Raw genomic sequence first — 22,525 nt, forward strand, 5'->3', positions numbered from 1 at the left:
AATTTTTCTTTTTCCCTTTTTCAACCAACATCTTATCAATCCCTTTTTTAAAAAAACATTTTTATTTTTCATTTTTAGAGTCATATTCTATCCCTTCATAGTAGTTACCCATATTTTTGGCATATATATATAAGTTGTTCTCTCTTTAAAATTTTGAGATAGTTTCTTCTAACAGATCAAAATATACTCTAAATCTCTAGTGTATGGTTTTTTTCTACTCCCCTGCCTGATCACATTCTCTCCCTTTTTTCTTTTTCTTTTTTTTAATCCTCTTCTTTTTTCAAACAACTTATCAATTCCTTTTATAAAATTTTTTATAATTTCCATCTTTACAGTCATATTCTGTCCCTTCATCATATCAACCCTTATTTTTGTACATATATAAGTTTTTCTTTCTTTAAAATTTTGGGAGGCACTTTCTTTTAACAGACCAAAATACACCCAAAATCTAGTGTGTGGCACTGATTTATAAACCAGCCTGATCATATTTGATCACATTCTGTTTTTGTTTTGTTTTGTTTTGTTCTGTTTTTGTTTGTTTTTATCTTTATCTTTATCTTTTTCTTTTTTCTTTTTTTATTTCTTTTTCTTTTTTCTCTCTTTCCCTTTCTTTTCCCACTGTTTCAGGTCTTTTCTGATTTGTTTAGAGTATATTTTCTGGGGACGTTGTTACCCTGCTAGCATTTTGTTCTCTCATTATCTATTCTCCTCTGCACAAAATGACAAGATGGAAAAAATCACCTCAACGAAAAGAACAAGAGGTAGTACCGACTGCCAGGGACCTACTCAATATGGACGTTAGTACGATGTCAGATCTAGAGTTCAGAATCATCGCTTTAAAGATACTAGCTGGGCTTGAAAAAAGCATGGAAGTTATTAGAGAAACCCTTTCTGGAGAAATAAAAGAACTAAAATCTAACCAAGTAGAAATCAAAAAGATTATTAATGAGGTGCAATCAAATATGGGGGCACGAAATGCTAGGATAAATGAGGCAGAAGAAAGAATCAGTGAGACAGAAGACCAAATGATGGAAAATAAAGAAGCTGAGAAAAAGAGAGATAAACAACTACTGGATCACGAGGGCAGAATTCGAGAGATAAACGATACCATAAGACGAAACAACATTAGAATAATTGGGATCCCAGAAGAAGAAGAAAGAGAGAGAGGGGCAGAAGGTATAATGGAGCAAATTATAGCAGAGAACTTCCCTAATTTGGGGAAGGAAACAGGCATCAAAATCCAGGAAGCACAGAGAACCCCCCTCAAAATCAATAAAAATAGGTCAACACCCCGACATCTAATAGTAAAACTTACAAGTCTCAGAGACAAAGAGAAAATCCTGAAAGCAGCTCGGGAGAAGAGATCTGTAACCTACAATGGTAGAAACATTAGATTGGCAACAGACCTATTCACAGAGACCTGGCAGGCCAGAAAGGACTGGCAGGACATATTCAGAGCACTAAATGAGAAAGATATGCAGCCAAGAATACTATATCCAGCTAGGCTGTCATTGAAAATTGAAGGAGAGATAAAAAGCTTCCAGGACAAACAAAAACTAAAGGAATTTGCAAACACGAAACCAGCCCTACAAGAAATATTGAAAGGGGTCCTCTAAGCAAAGAGAGAGCCTAAAAGCAACATAGACCAGAAAGGAACACAGACAATATACAGTAACAGTCACTGTACAGGCAATACAATGGCACTAAATTCCTATCTTTCAATAGTTACCCTGAATGTAAATGGGCTAAATGCCCCAATCAAAAGACACAGGCTATCAAATTGTATAAAAAAACAAGACCCATCGATATGCTGTCTGCAAGAGACTCATTTTAGAACCAAAGACACCCCCAGATTTAAAGTGAGGGGGTGGAAAACCATTTACCATGCTAATGGACACCAAAAGAAAGCTGGGGTGGCAATGCTTATATCGGACAAATTAGATTTTAAACCAAAGACTGTAATAAGAGATGAGGAAGGACACTACATCCTACTTAAAGGGTCTAGCCAACAAGAAGATCTAACAATTGTAAATATCTATGCCCCTAACATGGGAGCAGCCAATTACATAAGCCAATTAATAACAAAAGCAAAGAAACACATCGACAACAATACAATAATAGTGGGGGACTTTAACACCCCCCTCACTGAAATGGACAGATCGTCTAAGCAAAAGATCAACAAGGAAATAAAGACTTTAAATGACACACTGGACCAAATGGACTTCACAGACATATTCAGAACATTCCATCCCAAAGCAACGGAATACACATTCTTCTCTAGTGCCCATGGGACATTCTCCAGAATAGATCACATCCTAGGTCACAAATCAGGTCTCAACCGGTACCAAAAGATTGGGATCATTCCCTGCCTATTTTCAGACCGCAATGCTTTGAAACTAGAACTCAATCACAAGAGGAAAGTCGGAATGAACTCAAATACATGGAGGCTAAAGAGCATCCTACTGAAGAATGAATGGGTCAACCAGGAAATTAAAGAAGAATTAAAAAAATTCATGGAAACCAATGAAAATGAAAACACAACTATTCAAAATCTTTGAGATACAGCAAAGGCAGTCCTAAGAGGAAAGTATATAACAATACAAGCCTTTCTCAAGAAACAAGAAAGGTCTCAAGTACACAACCTAACCCTACACCTAAAGGAGCTGGAGAAAGAACAGCAAATAAAGCCTAAACCCAGCAGGAGAAGAGAAATAATAAAGATCAGAGTAGAAATCAATGAAATAGAAACCAAAAGAACAGTAGAAAGATCAACAAAACTAGGAGCTGGTTCTTTGAAAGAATTAATAAGATTGATAAACCCCTGGCCAGACTTATCAAAAAGAAAAGAGAAATGACCCAAATCAACAAAATCATGAATGAAAGAGGAGAGATCACAACCAACACCAAAGAAATACAAACAAGTATAAGAACATATCATGAGCAACTCTATGCCAGCAAATTAGATAACCTGCAAGAAATGGATGCATTCCTAGAGATGTATCAACTACCAAAACTGAACCAGGAAGAAATAGAAAACCTGAACAGACCTATAACCACTAAGGAAATTGAAGCAGTCATCAAAAATCTCCCAAAAAACAAGAGCCCAGGGCTAGATGGCTTCCCAGGGGAATTCTACCAAACATTTAAAGAAGAATTAATACCTATTCTTCTGAAACTGTTCCAAAAAATAGAAATGGAAGGAAAACTTCCAAACTCGTTTTATGAGGCCACCATTACCTTGATCCCCAAACCGGACAAAGACTCCATCAAAAAGGAGAATTACAGACCAATATCCTTGATGAACATGCATGCAAAAATTCTCACCAAAATACTAGCCAATAGGATCCAACAGTACATTAAAAGGATTATTCACCACAATCAAGTGGGATTTATCCCTGGGCTGCAAGGTTGGTTCAACATCCGCAAATCAGTCAATGTGATACAATACATAAACAAAAGAAAGAACAAGAATCATATGATCCTCTCAATAGATGCAGAAAAAGCATTTGACAAAGTACAGAATCCTTTCTTGATCAAAACTCTTCAGAGTATAGGGATAGAGGGTACATACCTCAATATCATAAAAGCCATCTATGAAAAGCCCACAGCAAATATCATTCTCAATGGGGAAAAACTGAGAGCTTTCCCCCTGAGGTCAGGAACGCAGCAGGGATGTCCACTATCACCACTGCTATTCAACATAGTATTAGAAGTCCTAGCCACAGCAATCAGACAACAAAAAGAAATAAAAGGCATCCAAATTGGCAAAGAAGAAGTCAAACTCTCACTCTTTGCAGATGATGTGACACTTTATGTGGAAAACCCAAAGACTCCACCCCGAAACTGCTAGAACTCATACAGGAATTCACTAAAGTGGCAGGATATAAAATCAATGCACAGAAATCAGTGGCATTCCTATACACCAACAACAAGACAGAAGAAAGAGAAATCAAGGAGTCGATCCCATTTACAATTGCACCCAAAACCATGAGATACCTAGGAATAAATCTAAACAAAGAGGGAAAGGATCTGTACTCAGAAAACTATAAAATACTCATGAAAGAAATTGAAGAAGACACAAAGAAATGGAAAAATGTTCCATGCTCATGGATTGGAAGAACAAATATTGTGAAGATGTCAATGCTACCTAGAGCAATCTATACATTCAACGCAATCCCCATCAAAATACCATCCACTTTTTTCAAAGAAATGGAACAAATAATCCTAAAATTTGTATGGAACCAGAAAAGACCCCGAATAGCCAGAGGAATGTTGAAAAAGAAAAGCAAAGCTGGCGGCATCACAATTCCAGACTTCCAGCTCTATTACAAAGCTGTCATCATCAAGACAGTATGGTACTGGCACAAAAACAGACACATAGATCAATGGAACAGAATAGAGAGCCCAGAAATGGACCCTCAATTATATGGTCAACTAATCTTTGACAAAGCAGGAAAGAATGTCCAATGGAAAAAAGACAGTCTCTTCAACAAATGGTGTTGGGAAAATTGGACAGCCACATGCAGAAGAATGAAACTGGACCATTTCCTTACACCACACACAAAAATAGACTCCAAATGGTTGAAAGACCTCAGTGTGAGACAGGAGTCCATCAAAATCCTAAAGGAGAACACAGGCAGCAACCTCTTCGACCTCAGCCGCAGCAACTTCTTCCTAGACACATCGCCAAAGGCAAGGGAAGCAAGGGCAAAAATGAACTATTGGGACTTCATCAAGATAAAAAGCTTTTGCAAAGCAAAGGAAACAATCGACAAAACCAAAAGACAACTGACAGAATGGGAGAAGATATTTGCAAATGACATATCAGATAAAGGGCTAGTATCCAAAATCTATAAAGAACTCACCAAACTCAACACCAAAAGAACAAAGAATCCAATCAAGAAATGGGCAGAAGACATGAACAGACATTTTTCCAAAGAAGACATCCAAATGGCCAACAGACACATGAAAAAGTGTTCAATATCGCTCGGCATCAGGGAAATCCAAATCAAAACCTCAATGAGATACCCCCTCACACCAGTCAGAATGGCTAAAATTAACAAGTCAGGAAATGACAGATGTTGGCGGGGATGCGGAGAAAGGGGAACCCTCCTACAGTGTTGGTGGGAATGCAAGCTGGTGCAGCCACTCTGGAAAACAGTATGGAGGTTCCTCAAAAAGTTGAAAATAGAGCTACCATACGATCCAGCAATTGCACTCCTGGGTATTTACCCCAAAGATACAAAAGTAGGGACCCGAAAGGGTATGTGCACCCCGATGTTTATAGCAGCAATGTCCACAATAGCCAAACTGTGGAAAGAGCCAAGATGTCCATCGACAGATGAATGGATGAAGAAGAAGTGGTATATATATACAATGGAATATTATGCAGCCATCAAAAGGAATGAGATCTTGCCATTTGCAACGATGTGGGTGGAACTGGAGGGTATTATGCTGAGCGAAATAAGTCAAACAGAGAAAGACATGTATCATATGACCTCACTGATATGAGGAATTCTTAATCTCAGGAAACAAACTGAGGGTTGCTGGGGTGGGGGGTGGGGTGGGAGGGATGGGGTGACTGGGTGATGGACACTGGGGAGGGTATGTGCTCTGGTAAGCACTGTGAATTGTGCAAGACTGTTGAATCTCAGATCTGTACCTCTGAAACAAATAATGCAATATATGTTAAGAAAGAAAAAAAGAAGAAAAAGAATGTAGCAGGAGGGGAAGAATGAAGGGGGGGAAATCGGAGGGGGAGAAGAACCATGAGAGACGATGGACTCTGAAAAACAAACTGAGGGTTCTAGAAGGGAGGGGGGTGGGAGGATGGGTTAGCCTGGTGATGGGTATTAAAGAGGGCACGTTCTGCATGGAGCACTGGGTGTTATGCACAAACAATGAATCATGGAACACTATATCTAAAACTAATGATGTAATGTATGGGGATTAACATAACAATAAAAAAAATTAAAAAAAAAAGAAAAATATGAGGTCTTTGTTTTTTTCCCCCTTGACTCTTTTTTTTTATTTTATTATGTTATGTTAGTCACCATACAATACATCATTAGTTTTTATTTTTTTAAAGATTTTATTTATTTATTTGACAGAGAGAGAGACAGCAAGAGCAGGAACACAAGCAGGGGGAGTGGGAGAGGGAGAAGCAGGCTTCCCGCGGAGCAGAGAGCCCGATGCGGGGCTCGATCCCAGGACCCCAGGATCACGACCCCAGCCGAAGGCAGACGCTTGATGACTGAGCCACCCAGGCGCCCCCATCATTAGTTTTTGATGTAGTGATCCACGATTCATTGTTTTCATATAACACCCAGTGCTCCATGCAGTACTGCCCTCCTTAATACCCATCACCAGGCTAATCCATCCCCCCACCCCTTCCCCTCTAAAACCCTCAGTTTGTTTCTCGGAATCCATAGTCTCTCATGGTTCATCTCCCCCTCCGATTCCCCCCCTTCATTTTTCTCTTCCTTCTCCTAATGTCCTCCATGCTATTCCTTATGTTCCACAAATAAATGAAACCATATGATAATTGACTTTCTCTGCTTGACTTATTTCACAGCATAATCTCCTCCAGTCCCATCCATGTTGATGTAAAAGTTGGGTATTCATCCTTTCTAATGGCTGAGTAATATTCCATTGTATATATGGACCACATCTTCTTTATCCATTCATCTGCTGAAGGGCATCTCAGCTCTTTCCACAGTTTGGCTATTGTGGACGTTGCTGCTATGAACATTGGGGTGCATATGGCCCTTCTTTTCACTACATCTGTGTCTTTACCCAGGAGTGTAATTGCTGGGTCATAGAGTAGCTCTATTTTTAATTTTTTGAGGAACCTCCACACTGTTTTCCAAAATGGCTGTACCAACTTGCATTCCCACCAACAGTGTAAGAGGGTTCCCCTTTCTCCACAATCTCTCTGATATTTATTGTTTCTTGCCCTGTCAATTTTTGCCATTCTAACTGGTGTAAGGTGGTATCTCAATGTGATTTTGATTTGAATTTCCCTGATGGCTAATGATGGGATGAACATTTTTCATGTGTCTGTTAGCCATTTGTATGTCTTCTTCAGAGAAGTGTCTGTTCATGTCTTCTGCCCATTTTTTGACTTGATTATTTGTTTTTTGGGTGTTGAGTTTGAGAAGTTCTTTATAGATCTTGGAAATCGGCGCTTTGTCTGTAATATCATTTGCAAATATCTTCTCCCATTCTGTGGGTTGCCTCTTTGTTTTGTTGACTGTTTCCTTTGCTGTGCAGATGATTTTTATCTTGATGAAGTCCCAAAAGTTCATTTTTGCTTTTGCTTCACTAGTTATATCTTGAAAGAAGTTGCTGTGGCCGATGTCAAAGAGGTTACTGCCTATGTTCTCCTCTAGGATTTTGATGGATTCCTGTCTCACATTGAGGTCTTACATCCATTTTGAGTTTATCTTTGTGTATGGTGTTAGAGAATGGTCAAGTTTCATTCTTCTGTATATAGCTGTCCAATTTTCCCAGCCCCTTGACTCTTTTAAAATATAAAAGTAATTGAGGCTATGGTCTGATAGAAGGTTGAAGGTAACTAGGAGAATTATTGACCAGAATGGAAAACAGCTTTTCAACATTCTCCATGTATCAGTTGGCTAATTCTTGGGCTAGCTGGTCTAGGTCTCATACATCTGGCCGTTGGCTGGATGTTCAATGAGTCAATGGGTGACCAGGCCATGTGTCTTTCATTATCTAGCAGGCTAGCTTGGGTTTGGTTACATAGTGGTGGCAGGATTCCTAGAGAGAGTGGATATGTGCAAGGTCCCTAGAGGCCTAAGCTCAGAACCAGCACACCATCACATTCTGTGCTCAAGCAAGTTACAGGGCCAGTGAATTCAAGGCCTGGGGGAAATAGACTCTACTTCTTGATGGGAGGAGCCACAGAGTCACTTTGCAACAGGTATGGATACAGGGAGGGGTATAGAACCATAGCCATTTTGTACCTCATCTAACACAGAGGCTGTGGGCTTGAGCAAATATTTCCTCCTCTTGTCTGCTGGAGAAAATGACTGGGAAGGAGCACAGAGACCTAAGAATCCGGTAAAAGGGGATGACAGATTATCTAGGTAGAATTGCTTGGGAGTTTAGAGATGTTGTCCAGGCTGGAAAGGTAGGTGCCAGAAAGGGTAATTCTTTTTCTAGAAAAATGTTCAAACTTGAATGCGCATACAAATCACCTAATTCTGATTCAGTAGGCCTGGGTTGTATCTTGAAATGCAGCATATCTAAAAAGCTCCCAGGCAATGCTGCTGCTGGTCTTAGCACCACACTGCACAGCAAGAATCTGAATTGTAATCTGTCTCCCCCTCAACCACCATTCCCCTGGGGAATAGTCTAGCCTAATGGCAAACCAGTGAGTTGGTATTAGACCATTTATTTGTAAAATACCTACTCTTTGTCAGGAGCTGTGCCAAAGACTTTCTGTGCCCTAATTCATTTAATTCTGGTTACAACTCTGTAAACTAGCCAATGTTACCCTTATTTGGAAGAGAAGGAAATTATAGTACAAGGGTTTTTGGTTGTTTGTCCACTGTATTACAGTGTGCATAAAGGATGGCCACATTTACAATACTGGGCATGGTGCCATGAATGTAATAAAACATAATAAATATATTGATGTGATCCTCTGGCTGGCTAGGCTCCTGTTTTTCTGAGGTGAGATAAATCTTCCCAAACCTGTTCAAGTCTACCTCTGTTTGGATACCTCAGCTTACGAATTGGTTCAGTCAGTATACTATTTTTACTAGATCAAAATATCAAAGAAGTTCACCCTCCAGACTGCCCAAACTTCCCAGGGAATTTCCTTAGCATCACCTCCTGAATAGAGAAAGTCTTTGAAGTCTGGAATGGTTCATAGGGTTGAGTCATATATTTGTACAGTGTATAACCTATATAAACAAAGAAGTTGGTCCCTGTGATAAGGAATAACGAAAACCTACAAACCCACAACTGCCAAAGCCACGTCACAGAGAAGGAATTCAACCCATTTCTGGTGCTCTTCATTCCTTTGTGTATAACCATTTATCACTTATTTCCTTTGTGGATGGTGCCTTTCGTGTTGTGCTGTGTTTAAAAGTCTTTGTCATGCCTAAAGATCCATCTAGAGTGATCTCCTATGTTATCCTCTAGGAGTTTCAGAGTTTTGCATGTTACATTTGAGTCTGTGATCTATTTTGAGTTAATTCTTGTGAAGGATGTAAGGTCTATGTCTAGATTCATTATTTTGCATGTGGATGTCTAGTTGTTCTAGCACCATTTGTTGAGAAGACTATCTCTACTCCTTTGTATTGCTTCTGCTCCCTTGTCAAAGATCAGTGGACTGTATTTATATGGGTCTATTTCTGGGCTCTGTATTCTGTTTCATTGACCTGTTTGTCTATTCTTTTACCAGTACCACTGTCTTAATTACCGTAGCTTTATCCTAAGTCTTGAAGTCAGTTAGTTCCAGTCTTCCAACTTTGTTCTTCAAAATTGTTTTGGCTATTCTGGGTCTTTTGCTTTTCTGTGTGAACTTTAGAATCAGCTTGTTGATATTCACAATATAACGTGCTGGAATTTTTTAAAAAATTTTTTATTGTTATGTTAATCACCATACATCATTAGTTTTTGATGTAGTGTTCCATGATTCATTGTTTGTGCATAACACCCAGTGCTCCATGCAGAACGTGCCCTCTTTAATACCCATCACCAGGCTAACCCATCCTCCCACCCACCCCCCCTCTAGAACCCTCAGTTTGTTTTTCAGAGTCCATCATCTCTCATGGTTCATCTCCCCCTCCGATTTCCCCCCCTTCATTCTTCCCCTCCTGCTATCTTCTTTTTTTTTTTCCTCTTAACATATATTGCATTATTTGTTTCAGAGGTACAGATCTGTGATTCAACAGTCTTGCACAATTCACAGCGCTCACCATAGCACATACCCTCCCCAATGTCTATCACCTAGCCACTCCATCCCTCCCACCCCCCCCACCCCGGCAACCCTCAGTTTGTTTTCCTGAGATTAAGAATTCGTCATATCAGTGAGGTCATATGATACATGTCTTTCTCTGATTGACTTATTTCACTCAGCATAACACCCTCCAGCTCCATCCATGTTAAGGTGCTGGAATTTTAATGGGGATTGCATTGAATCTGTAGATTAAGCTGGGAATAATTGACATTTTGATAATATTAGGTCTTCCTATCCATGAACATGGAATATCTCTCCACTTATTTAATTCTTTGATTTTCATTAGAGTTTTGTAGTTCTCATCATATAAATCTTGTATTTTGTTAGATTTATACCTAAATATATAATTTTGGGAGGGAATGTTCTAATGTAAATGGTATTGTATTTTTAATTTCAAATTCCACTTATTCATTAATAGTATATACTATAGGAAAGTGATTGAATTTTTAAAAAAGATTTTATTTATTTATTAGGGAGAGAGAGCACATGCATGAGGAGGGGGGAGAAGCACACTCCCACTGAGCAGGGAGCCAGATGCGGGGCTCAACTCCAGGATCTTGAAATCATGACCTGAGCTGAGGCGCCCTAGCGATTGACTTTTATGTATTAACCTTGTATCCTGCAACCTTGCCATATTTACTTACTACTTCCAGTTTTTTTATCAGTTCTTTCAGATTTTCTACATAGATGATCATGTCCTCTGCAAACAATGACAGTTTTTTTCCTTCTTAATCTGTATATCTTTTATTTCCTTTTCTTGTTTTAAATTCCATTAGCTAGAACTTCCAGTATAATGTTGAAAAGGAGTGTTAAGAGAGGACATTTTTTTTTCTTGTACCTGATCTTAGTAGGAAAGCTTTGAGTTTCTCACCATTAAATATATTAATTATATTATCTGTAGGCTTTTTGTAGGTATTTTTTTTTTTTATCAATTTGAGGAAGTTCCCCTCTATTCCTAGTTCCGTAAGAATATCTTTATGGATATTGGATTTTGTCAAATACTTTTTCTGCATCTAGTGATATGATCATGTGATTTTCTTTAGCTTTTTGATGTGATGGATTACATTAATTGATTTTCAGATGTTGAATCAGGCTTGTATACTTGGGATAAATCCTGCTGATCATTTTTTTTTTTTCCAGTATATTTTCTCTCTTTTAGGTAATTTCTGTTGCTGTGTCTTCAAATTCATTTCTTTCTTCTGCAATATCTAAGCTTCTATTAATCCTATCAAGTGTATTTTTTTAAATCTCACATGTTATTTTCTTCAGAAATTCAGTCTGAGTCTTTAAAAATACCATTAACGTCTCCACTTAACAGACTCAATCTTTCCTTTAGCGGTTTGAATATAGCGAACACAGTGGTAACTATTTTAATGTTCTGGTCTGCTAATGTTGACAAATCTAGATTGGTTTTGATTGATTGTTCTTCTCATTATGGGTCAGATTTTCTTGCTCACTTGAATGCCTGGTAATTTTTTATTGGATAGCAAACATTATGAATTTTACTTTGTTGGATGCTTGATATTTTTGTGTTTCACTAAGTACTCTTGATGTTCTGGGATGCAAAGTTATTGGGAAACACTTTATCCTTTTAGATCTTGCTCTTTAGCTTTTTTTCCCCCCAGCTTTACTGAAGTATAATTGACAAATGAAATTGTAAGATATTTAAAGTGACCTTGTGGTGATTTGATGTTCATGTTACATATTGTGAAAGGATTTTGCCATCTAGTTAATTAACACATCCATCACCTCACAATTTATCTTTTTGTTTTTTCTTTTGGTGGGAACATTTAAGTTCTATTTTCTTAGCAAATTTAAATTATATAATATAGTTTACCAACCAAATAGTCATATGCTTTGCATTAGATTTTTAGAAATTATTCATCTTAAAAGGCTGTACTCTTTAACCAACCTCTCCTTTTTTCCCTCAACCCCCACACCCTGGCAACCTTTTTTTTTTGCTCTGTTTCTATGAGTTTGACTGGTGTAGAATTAAAAAAAAAAAAAAAAGAGTGATACCATACAGTATTTGTCTTTGTCTGGCTTATTTCATTTAGGATAATGCCCACAAGCTCCATCCATGACTCAAGCTTTTTTTTAGGCAGGACCAAAGCAGCATTTTGTCTAGAGCTAATTATTTCCCTGAGGCAAGACTTCTTGAGTTCTCTACCTAGTGCTCCATGAACTTTGAGATTTTCCAGTCTGGCTTGTAGGAATAGGCACTATTTCAGGCCTTGTATGAGTCCTTCTAATTATTTCAGGTGTTTCCCCCACCATCCCCCAGCCTCCAGCAGTATCCTTACATACATGTCAGTAGTCCACTGAATGCTCAAAGAGGACCCTCTGCAGACTTCCAAAGTTCTCTGTCTTACAGCATTCTCCTGTCTAGCACTCCATCCTGCAAACATGAGCTGCCTTGGTATCCCCAGATTCAGCTCTGTCTTCTCAACTCAGGGAGTCTACTGGACTTTGGGTTCCATATTATGGCCTATAAAACCCACTGCAGTAAGGGGGGGCAATTGTAGAGCTCACTTTATTTTTCACCCATTCCTTAGTCCTTAGTTGCCTAATGTCCAAGTCTTGGGAAACATTTTTTTTCCACATATTTTGTCTACTTTTTTAGTAGTTTCAGGTGGGAGGATAAATCTGGCCCATGATGCCCCATGTGGTTCAGAGGCCAAAGTTCCTGTATTCTGAAGCTCGCAAACACAAAAAGTTACTTCCTCATTTATGGTACCTGGTTTGCACACTTGGCTTTAGTCTCTCTGGGTCTTGTTTTCCTTATTTGTAAAAGGAAAAGTCTAGACCATACATTAGTCTGGTGTCTCCGGAGAGAGAGAACCAATAGAATATGAGGTGTATGTGTATATGTATGTATGTATATGTGTGTATGTGTACATATAAACTTAGAGATGTATTATAAGGTATTGGCTCACATGATGATGGATGCTTACAAGTACCATGATCTGCCATCTGCAAGCTGGAAACCCAGGAAAGCTGGTGGTGTAGTTCAAAGCCATGAAAGCCAGACAGCTGATGCTGTAGATTCCAGTCTGAGTCTGAAGGCCTGAGAACCAGGAATGCTGAGGGCAGGAGAAGATTGATGTCCCAGCATGTGCAATCAAGCAGGGAACAAATTCAAACTTCTTTAACTTTTTTATTTTTTTCAGGCCCTTAACACGTTAGCTGATGTCCACCTACATTGGGGAGGACCATATACTTAGCTTAGTCCATTGATTCAAATGCTAATCCCTCCAGAAACACCCTTACAGACACCCAGAAATAATCTTAGACGTCTAGACATCCCATGGCCTGGTCAAGTTGACACAAAATTAACCATCACAGACCAGAAGCAAGACTCACTCTTCTAAGAGTTTTTGAGTTCATGAAACCCTCCTACTTGATACTGTCTAAATGGTCAGTGTGGTGGGCTTGGTGACCCTGCATCTCCTCCCTGTAGTTATTTCTCTTCTCCTCATCCTTCTATTCAGTCATTTAACAAATATTTAGTGAGTACCTACTATGTGCCAGACACTATGGTAGGTACTAGAGATAGAACAACAATATAATCCGGGGATTATATTCTAGTGGATGCTTATCGAGCGCTTACTAGGGGCCTGCTGCAGTGAAAAACACCTGACCTATGTTATCTTACTTAGTTCTTACTTCATAGGATTGACGTGAAATTTATCTTTACACAGATAAGAAAACTGAGATCACAGAACCACTGAGTAATGAAACAGAGTTGTGAACCCAGACAGTCTGACTCCAGATCTCCTGCTTTTAATGCCATAGATTCTGAGAAAACTCAAACAAGGATTCAGATTCAGATAAAACTCAGCCTGTAAATGTGTATGCTTTGGCTCACATCCTTGTAAAAAAAATTAAGTCTGAGTTTCTGAAACTCGAGTTTGCTATAGTCCCCATGTTTCAATTCTTTCATACCCAGCCTACTTCTTTTATTCACCTATCTGGCCCCTGAAGGCATTTAGGTTTTGATATCTGCCCACTTCTACCTCTTTTTCAGGGTAATTTTGTACATCTTCCTCCTCTCTGAGCTCTGTTAGCTATTCCTCAAGTAACTTCTTTATCAGAACACTCCCCTCACTTTTACTCCCTTTTTCTTGCCCATTTCTCCTCAATTTTCTGACAAGTTACCTCAAAAAATTTCTCACTCTTTTTCCTCTGGTTTAGAGCCCTATCCCCATTGGCCAATTGTGTCTGATAATCCCTAAGATTATTGGTGATAAAACTATAGCATTAAGAACAAGAAGGAAGTGAAAATGGACATAATAAAAGATTCCTTCAAAGTCTAAAACCTTTGAAAAATCCAATCTATTTCTTCAGATCTCAAATAAAGCTAAATAAACAAGAGGACTGAAGCAATCATTTTCTTAGCTTTTCTCCCCCATCAAAATTGCATTAAGAGAAACAGAGTTTTGATGTGTTAGTGTTTTCCTGTTTTGTTTTAACCATAGTAACTCTGGGCTTGACTGGGAGGCAAACCATAGAATATATTGTCTTATGAAAAGAAATACACTTCAAATTCCAAATAATTGAAAATGCAGTTTTTAAAAAACTGACTATAATGTACATAACCTATTTCAGGTGCACAAAATAATGATTCTATATTTGTATATACTGCAAAGTGATCACCACAATAAGTCTAGTTAACATCTGTTGTCATACACAGTTACAAATTTTTTTTCTGGTGATGACAACTTTTAAGATCTATTTTCTTAGCAACTTTCAAATATACAATACAGTAGTATTAACTACACTCACCATGCTGTACATTACACCTTCATGACTTATTTATTTTGTAATTGGAAATTGTACCTTTTGATGCTTTCATCCCTTTCTCCCACCCCCCACTCCTGGCCTCTGCCAACCACCAGTTTGTTCTCTGTATCTATATACTTCAGGTTTTCGTTGCTGTTCCACATATAAGTGATATTATATGGTATTTGTCTTTCTCTGACAGATATACTTCCTGTTGCAAATGGCAGGATTTCCTTTTTTAATGGCTGAATAATCCATTGTGTGTGTATATACCACATTTTTTGGAAACATAATTGGCAGAGCATTCTATTAGTTTCAGGTATACAACATAGTGATTCCATGGTTGTATGCATTGTGAACTGATCAACACAATATGTCTTGTTCCCATCTGTCATACAAAATGAATGCAATATTATTTATTGCATTTTCATGTTGTACATTACATCCCCATTACTTATTCTTTTTGACTTAGTTCTTTTATAATTGGTAGTTTGTATATTTGATCCCCTTTGCCCATTTTGCACCCCTCCTCCCTTAACCCCCTAAACCTCTGGCAACCATCACTCTATTCTCTGTATCTATGAGTATAGGTTTTATTTTGTATTATTTCTTCTTTTTTTTAATTTAGATTACACTTCTAAATGAAAACATGAAGTATTTGCCTTTCTCTGTCTGACTTTTTTCTACTTACATAATACCCTCAAGTTCCATCCATTTTGTCACAAATGACAAGATTTCATTTTTTATGGCTGAGTAGCATTCCTCTGTGTGTGTGTGTGTGTGTGTGTGTGTGTGCGTGTGTGTGTACATCTTCTTTATCCATTCATCTATTGATGAACATTTAGGTTGCTTCCATATCTTGGCTATTGTAAATAATTCTACAGTGAACATGAGGGTGCATATATCTTTTCAAATTAGTGTTTTCCTTTTTTATTTTTCAGATAAGTACCCAGTAGTAGAATTGATAGGCCATATGGTAGTTCTATTTTTAATTTTTTGAGGAAGCTCCTATTGTTTTCCATAGGGATTACACCAGTTTATGTTTACTCCAATGGTGAACGAGGGTTCTCTTTACATCCTGACCAACACATTTTTTTTTTTATACTAACCATTCTTACAGGTGTGAGGTGATATCTTTCTGTAGTTTCAATGTGCATTTCCCTGACGAGTGCAGAGAATCTTTTCATGTTCCTGTTGGCCATCTTTGGAAAAAGTCTATTCAGATCTTCAGCCCATTTTTTAATTGAATTGTTTGGGTTTTTTTTGTTGTTGTTGTTATGGGGTTGTATGAGTTCTTTCTAAATTATTTTGTATATTAACCTCTTTTTGGATGTGTGATTTGCAGATATCTTCTCCTATTCAGTAGGTCACCTTATCATTTTGTTGATGGTTTCCTTTGCTGAGCAAATGCTACTGAGCTTGACATAGTTCCATTTGTTTATTTTTGCTTTGTTGCCCTTGCTTTTGGAGTCAGATCCAAAAAAAAACATCGCTAAGACTGATGTCAAGAAGCTTGCCACCTATGTTTTCTTCTATGAATTTAATGGTTTCAGATCTTAACATTCAAGTCTTTAATCCATTTTGAGTTAATTTTTGTATATGGTATAAAAGAATGGTCCAGTTTCATTCTTTTGCATATAGTTAGCCAGTTTTCCCAACACCATTTATTGAAAAGACTGTCCTTTCCCCATTGTATATTCTTGCCTTCTTTGTCATTAATTAATTAACCATATGTGTGTGGGATTAATTCTGGGCTATTTTGTTCTATTTATATGTGTATGTTTGTTTTTGTGCAGGTACCATACTCTTTTGATTACTACAGCTTTGTAGTATAGTTTGAAATCAGAGATTATGATACCTCCAGCTTTGTTCTTCTTTCTCAGATTGCTTTGGTTACTTGGGTCTATTGTGGTTCCATACAAATTTTATAACTGTTTGTTCCAGTTCTCTGAAAAATGCCGTTGGAATTTTGATAGGGATTGCATTGAATCTATAGATTGCTTTGGGCAGAATGGACATTTTAACAATATTCTACCAATCCATGAACATGGAATATCTTTCTATTTATTTTTTCAGTTCTTTAATCAGTGTCTTACAGTTTTCAATGTATAGGTCTTTCACCTTCTTGGCTAAATTTATTCCTAGGTGTTTTATTGTTTTTGTTGTAATTATAAATGGGATTGTTTTCTTAATTTCTTTCTGATAGGTCATTATAAGGGTATGGGAATGCAACCAATTTCTGTATGTTAATTTTGTATCCTACAAGTTTACTGAATTATTAATTCTAATACTTTTGGTGGTCTTTATGGTTTTCTATCTGCAATATCATGTTAACTAATGGTAACCATTTTACATCTTCCTTTCCAATTTGGATGCCTTTTATTTCTTGTCTAATTGCTGTGGCTAGGACTTATTATGTTGATATACATTTTTTCTGTACCCATTTTTTTGAGAGTTTTTTTTATCATAGATGGATGTTAAATTTTGTCAAATGCTTTTTCTGTGTCTATTGAGGTGATCATATAATTCTTATTCATTCTGTTAATGTTGTGTGTCACATTGATTGATTTGTGGGTTGATTGATTTGTGGATGTTGAACTATTCTTGCATCCTTAGAATAAATTCCACTTGATCATAGTATATGATCCTTTTAATGCATTGTTGAATTTGGTTTGCTAATGTTTTGTTGAGGATTTTTGCATTGGCCTGTACTTGTTTTTGTAGTGTCTTCATCTAGTTTTGGTATCAGAGTAATGCTGGCCTCATTAAGTGAGTTTAAGAGGAAGTGTTCTTGGTAGAATTCACCAGTGGAGCTGTCTTGCCCTGGACTTCTGTTTGGGAGGTTTTTGATTACTTCCAATCTCCTTTCTACTAATCAGTCTATTCAGATTTTCTATTTCTTCATGATTCAGTCTTGAAAGATTGTATGTTTTTAGGAATTATCCATTTCTTCTAGGTTGTCCAGTTTGGTGTGTAATTGTCATAGTAGCCTCATATGATCCTTTTTACTTCTTTGGTATCAGTTGTAACTTCTCTTTCTAATTTTATTATTTGGACCCTCTCTTTTTCTTGATGAGTGTGGCTGGAGGTTTACCTATTTTTGTTTGTCTTTTCAAAGAACCAGCAGTTTTTAGTTTCATTGATCTTCTCTCTGGTTTTTTCAGTCTTTATTTTATTTATCTCTGCTTTCTTCTACTAACTTTGGGCTTGTTTCTTTTTTCTAATTTCTTTAGGTGAAAGTCAGATTGTTTGGGATTTTTCTTGTTTGTTGAGGTTGGCCTGTATTGCTGTGAACTTCCCCCTTAGAACAGCTTTTGCTACATTCCATAGATTTTGGAAAGTTGTGTTTCCATTTTCACTTTTCTTAGGTATTTTTTATTTCTCTGACACATTGGTTCTTCAGTAGCATGTTGCTTAGTATCCATGTGTTGGTATTTTTTCTATTTGTCTTCTTTTAATTGACTTCTAATTTCATACCATTGTGGTTGGAAAAGATGCTTGATATGATTTCAGTTGTCTTGAATTTGAGACTTGTTTTGTGGTCTAATATGTGATCTATCCTGGAGAATGTTCCATGTGCACTCTAGAAAAATGTACATTGAGTTGGTTTTGGATGGAATGTTCTGTATTTATCTGCTAAGTCCACCTGGTCTAATGAATTGTTTAAGGCAGGCCATTATTTCCTTAATGATTTTCTGTCTGGATGATCTATCTATTGATGTAAGTGGGGTATTAAAATCCCCTGCTATTACTGTTACTGTCTTTTTCTACCTTTGACTGTTAATATTTGCTTTATATACTTAGGTGACCCTGTTTTGAGTGCATAAATAATTACAAATGTTATATCCTCTTCTTGGATTGACCCCTTTATCATTATGGAATGCCCTTTTTTTCTCTTGTTTTCTTTATTTTTTTTTTATTTTTATTTTTTTTTTAAAGATTTTATTTATTTGACAGAGAGAGAGAGAGCACAAGTAGGCAGAACAGCAGGGAGAGGGAGAGGAAGAAGCAGGCTCCCCACCGAGCAGGGAGCCTGACGTGGGGCTCGATCCCAGGACCCTGGGATCATGACCTGAGCTGAAGGCAGACGCTTAACCAACTGAGCCACCCAGGCGCCCCTGTTTTCTTTATTTTAAAGTCTATTTTGACTGATAGGAGAATTGCTACTCCACCTTTCTTTTTTTTTTTTTTTTTTTACTCCACCTTTCTTTTTTTTCTTTTTTACTCCACCTTTCTTTTCATTACCGTTTGCTTGGAAAACCATCCCTTCACTTTCAGTCTGCATATGTCCTTAGATCTGAAGTAAGTCTCTTGTGGGCAACGTATAGATGAGTCTTGTGTTTTTTTGTTTTTGTTTTTGTCCATTCAGTCACCTACCCTATGTCTTTTGATTAGAACATTTAGTACATTTACATTTAAAGTAATTATTATAGGTATGTACTTATTGCTATTTTGTTGATTATTTTCTTGTTATTTTTATAGTTCTCTGTTCCTCTCTTCTCTCTCTTTTTCACTTGTGATTTGATGGTTTCTGTAGTGTTATGTTTGGGTTCCTTTCTCTTTATTTTTTGTGTATCTATTACAGGTTTTTGTTTTTTTGGTTACCATGAGGTTCATATATATTGATGTATATTTATTTCAATCTGATAAAAATGCATTTGAAATTGAGCAACTCAAGCATTACATTTTTACTCTCCTACCCCTGCAACGTTTCCTGTTTTGGCATCATATTTTATATCTTTTTGTTTTGTGTATCCCTTAACTACTTACTGGGGTTACAGTTGATTTTTATTATTTTTGTCCTTTAACCTTTATACTAGCTTTCTAAAAGGGGCTGATCACTGCCTTTACTGTATATTTGGCTTTACCAATGTGATATTTTCTTTTGTATATTTTATTTTTAGTTATGGTCTTTCTGCTTCATGAAGACCCTTTAACATTTCTTGTAAGGCTGGCTTAGTGGTGATGAACTCCTTTAGTTTTTGCTTGTCTGGGAAACTTTTTATCCTTCCTTCAACTCTGAGTGATAACCTTGCTTGGAAGACTATTCTTGGTTATGTTTTGTTTTTTTTTTTTTTTCTTCTTTCCCTTTCAGCACTTTAAATATATCCTGCCACTCCCTTCTGGCCTGGAAAGTTTCTGCTGAGAAATCTGATAGAAGGTGACGTAGCTCTTACCAAGGTACTCCTCTTGTTGCCCCAGGAATGCATATACTTGTTCATTCATGTGTTTATCAGTTATTCATTACTCATATACATCATTGTCAGGCTCTGAACCAGGCTCTGCAAACACAAGGGCAAATAAGACTCAACCCCCTTCTCAAAGGGCTTCTAATTCAGCATAATGTTTTCTACCCTTGTAATCCCATGGCACAAATGATGGATGATTGTTCACTCATTTGTTAGCCTGCTGGTTATAATCCTGGGTGCACCCTCCTCTTCCTTTCCCTCTTAAGAGCGAATAGAAGGCCAATGGATGAGAGCACTATTATTTGAGAGGGAACTTTTATCTTTTCTTAGTTACAGAAAATTATTTTTAAAGTATATTATTTGCTAACTTATGTGTAAGTAGTGAATGACATGGGTCATGCTGATGTGACTTGCAGGTAATAATCTGAAATTTAGTGGCTCATGTGGAACTGCTTGCTTGGAATGCCCTTTTCTTTTTTATTTAATTGAATACTAAGGGCTTCAACTAGTTCTCATGTTCCCAAGAAAAACAAGTCAGAGATGAGGAACCTCCCACCCTTTTGAGGGGAGAATTTGACATCTGATCTTTTACCTTTGTGTTGAGTAGATACCATAAAATAGAAAGGAACTGGGAGTAATGGCCAGAAGAAGAGAGTGTTAGAAAGATAAACTATGACAGGATTCCCCTGTCTGAAGGGAGAGATTTATTCTCTTGGTTCCAGGAGAATAGTGCCAATGAGAGAAATCTACAAGAGGTAGATTTCACACCCCATGACTTGTTCCCCAAAGCGGTGGTCAGCACCGAACTAGGAAACTCTCTGCTGCAGGGGCAAGAACCTCAACACAGACCAGATGATCAAGACGAAGGGGGAACATAACCAGGACCTAAAAAGCCAGGGATGGAATGACTTCAGTCACCCCTGGATTCCCATTGTGTTGTTAAGTATCTCTCTCCATCCCTGGTTTCTCTGCCAGTATGGCGCCTGGCTTCCCCACTGGGAGGGCTCTGAGGGCCATGTGGTGAAGTGAGTGTTAGAACCCCAGGTCACAGCCTTAGCTGAGCCATCTACTTGGATGAAAGCCTTCTCATTCACAGTCACTTGAGCATGTTCCAGGGACCTGGGAGTGTTGATTGGCTGCTGGAGTCCTATGCTGGCCTTAAACCAGGGATAGGGGAGAGGGGCCTGGAGCTTCCTGCCCAAACCTCAGAGTCTGAAGGTAAGGTGACCACCTGCCCCCCCAGCAGAAAATGAGGCTGCTGAACTTAAGAAGGAGGAGTTGGTGATGGACAGGTAAAAAGAGCAGACACCATCTCTGAGACTGATCAGAAGAATTGAAGCCCTATACTTGTTGTGGGTTGTTTTTTTTTTTTTGATTTTTTTTTTTTTGGTTTTTTTGTTTTGCTCCATGTGAGTGTCATGCAGAAGTCTTCAGCAGCCCTTCTTAAAGTTCCCTGTTAATTATCCAGTTCCACCCTCTCACATACCACAGCAGCCCTCAACACTATTCTCTTCAACTTAAAGACTCCCCTCCTCCTCAGCTTTTCCACATTATTGTCTTACACAAAATGGGAAAACCGGTCTGACAGGTAGGACTGAGGAGGGGACAGGGCAACTGTGTGTGAGGTGGGTGTGGGGAAGTCTGGAACACTAGCAACTTCATTGCTTTATTCCATAAATCAAGACAATCTAAACTCTTCCAAGTTGGAAAATACTGAATTCCCAGTCCTGGAGGCAGGCCATGCTCCTAGGCCATTAGGGATGCGGAGGTTTACAAACTCTCTTGATGCCCTGCTGCCACATTGGAACTTTATACAAGTCTACTTTATGTTTCTTGAAAAGGGAATTTCTCTTTTTACCTGCTATCAAGGGTGTTGCTACTGATTTAAACCTAGTTTGATTTGCGTAATGACCTGGCACATCTGGGACTACAGCTTCAATTGCCAGATTTGATACTCTCCACTAGCACATAAACAACTATGAAAGAGGGGGAGAAACTAGTAAAGAGCAAAACCCAAACAAAAACTCAAGCACAAGTGAGAAAACATGGCCAGGATGGAGGGATGGGCAAAATGGGTGAAGGGGAGTGAGAGGTACAGGCTTTTAGTGATGGAATGAGTAAGTCATGGGAATAAAAGGTACAGCACAGGGAATACAGTCAATGATATTTTAAGAGTGTCCTGTGGTGACAGATGGTAGCTACGCTTGTGGTGAGCACAGCACATTGTACAGAGTTGTTGAATCACTTTGTTGTACACCTGAAACTAATGTAACATTGTGTGTCAACTATATTCGAATAATAATAAAAAGAAACCTGGCCAGCTTCATTAAGTGATGGGAAGTAAAAAATAATTCAAGGAAATCACCTAAAAGGGAACTTAAGACTCTTTTGGTTTTATCCATTTCTGAGATAAACAATGGAATCAATACAAATAGTTCCAAGACAAAGTAATAATTTTTGGAAGACATCCCCCAGTATTTAACTAGACGCTTATCTCCTGGCCAGTTTGTCTTGGAAGAAACACCAGGAAGCTCTATTTTATTTCTCGAAGCTAAAACAGCTA

At 37.9% G+C, this 22,525-nt stretch overlaps 1 long non-coding RNA gene across 3 annotated transcripts in view; it reads left to right on the top strand.

Moving 5' to 3' along the window:
• LOC118546359 (uncharacterized) overlaps positions 1-22,525 on the top strand; it is a 566,662-nt gene that overhangs the window by 306,088 nt on the left and 238,049 nt on the right. For 2 of the 3 annotated variants that reach the window (XR_013443080.1, XR_013443081.1), the window contains one exon: positions 19,869-19,954. The exons of the other annotated variant lie outside the window; for it this stretch is intronic. This is a non-coding gene — a long non-coding RNA (uncharacterized LOC118546359). The remainder of the gene's footprint in view (positions 1-19,868; positions 19,955-22,525) is intronic. 3 annotated transcript variants of the gene reach the window in all.

This window comes from Halichoerus grypus, chromosome 12, assembly GCF_964656455.1.
Source record: "Halichoerus grypus chromosome 12, mHalGry1.hap1.1, whole genome shotgun sequence".
In the NCBI taxonomy this organism is placed as follows: domain Eukaryota; kingdom Metazoa; phylum Chordata; class Mammalia; order Carnivora; family Phocidae; genus Halichoerus; species Halichoerus grypus.